Source organism: Chrysochloris asiatica, unplaced genomic scaffold, assembly GCF_000296735.1.
Source record: "Chrysochloris asiatica unplaced genomic scaffold, ChrAsi1.0 scaffold00011, whole genome shotgun sequence".
Lineage (NCBI taxonomy): Eukaryota > Metazoa > Chordata > Mammalia > Afrosoricida > Chrysochloridae > Chrysochloris > Chrysochloris asiatica.
The window spans coordinates 1243902-1245823 of NW_006408529.1; positions in this window are offsets into that span (position 1 = coordinate 1243902).

The following is a 1922-nucleotide window of genomic DNA, read 5'->3' on the forward strand; positions in this document are numbered from 1 at the left end:
GGTTCTGACTCGATGGTACCTGACAACAACAACAAAAGGTTTACAGCCTCAAAAATCCTATACAGGGTCTCTTTGAGTCAGAACAGACTCAGTGACACACAACCATCACCATCACCAAACATCTATTTAAGCCAATTCCTCAAAATCTTGTCACTGGATACATGGAGTTATTTCTGTTTTCCTGACTGAAAAACATATTGTGTAGTACCTAGTATGGGATTTTCCTCTACCACTATCTCATCTTACTAAGGCACCTACTGAACATGGTGCTACTTCCTCTTCCTCAGATCCAGTTAGCAGACTACAATCAATATGGTGATGTTCTGTGGGATGTTAAAATGATTCAAGAGCTTGCAGCAGAGAACAAGAAGTAGACTGGACCTAAGGCAAGATTATGAATGTGTACTAGGTCTTGCTGTGAAAGCAAACTACTTTTGGTGATTCTTAGAAATTATTATAAAGGTGAATACTAATTTCCATATCAATAGCAACATATGTGCTAAGGATTTATTCCCATGTTAAAAAATAAAATCTAGCCAGGTTAATTTTATAGTTTATTTGATTTTTAAAAAGTCCATGGATGAAAGCACATCTCCCTGCAAAAACTAGGAGGTACTTCCCTGAACAAAAGTAAACTGAGAGTTTTTATAGACAAGCAAAGGCCAGAGAGAGAACAAAGAAAAACAAAGCACTCTCCATATGTTTTGACATATCAAGTCATGTAAAGCAAAACATACAAAAGCCTAAACATTTAAACTTATCTTATTCAACAACTTCTGTTTAAAGACAAATCATTTTGTATTCCAGCAAAAATGTTTTTGGCATATAATTGAAGACAGAGAAGGTGAGAATTTTAAACAAGGCAGGATGGGAGATCTGAGTTGGAATCCCCCAGGCTTTTTATCTCCATTAACTGGACTGCAAACCACAAGACTTGTGGTTCAAACCCACCAGCCACTCCTCAGAGACCTTATAAAGGGTCACTATGAGTTGGAACTGACTCTACAGAACTTAACAACAACAAAGCCCAGAAAATAAGATACAAATTCAACAACGTTAAAGATATTTGCAAAACGTTCCTTAGAAACAAGCATGGTGAGACTTCATATCACATACTTTGAACATGTTATCAGGTGGGACCAGTCCCTGGAAAAGGACATCTTGCTTGGTAAAGTACAGGGTCAGCATAAAAGAGGAAGACCCCCAATGAGATGTATTGACATAGCTGCAACAATGGGCTTAAATACAACAGTTGTTAGAATGGCATAGAGCTGAGCAGTTTCATTATGATGGACAGAGGGTCTTCATCAGTAGGAATTTGGTGGCACCTAACAACAACAAAAGACACTTCATGGAAAAACATCTATATATTTGGAGTTACTTACTGATGGTTCTTGTTAGTGGCTGGTGAGTTGATTCTGATTCATGGAGTCCCACATGTGCAAAGTATTACTGCTCATAGGGTTTTCAAGACTGACCTTTCAACAGAAGATCATAAGGTACATCTTATTTTGAGATACATCTGGGTGGGTTTGAGCAGTGACACTTTTATTTAGTAGTCTTCGACATTTGTGTCACCACTCTTCATGGACTCCTAACTCCTGATTAAGTTTATAATAATCCACACACAGTCTTTTTTTCTAGTATTCATCCACCTTTTGCATAAGCCAATCAGCCCTCAAAGTCAATCATTGTTATTGACCTAGCTTTACCTTCCTTAAACATTGGAGGTTTTGGAGGTTGCTGGATGCAAAGAGAAAGCCACTCATCAGTCTGTTTGTCACACTATGGTGGTTTGTGTGTTGCTGTGATGCTGGAGGATATGCCACTGGTATTTTGAATATCAGCAGGGTCACCCATAGTAGATAGGTTTCAACTGAGCTTCCTGACTAAGACAGACTAGGAAAAAGGAGAGACAGACT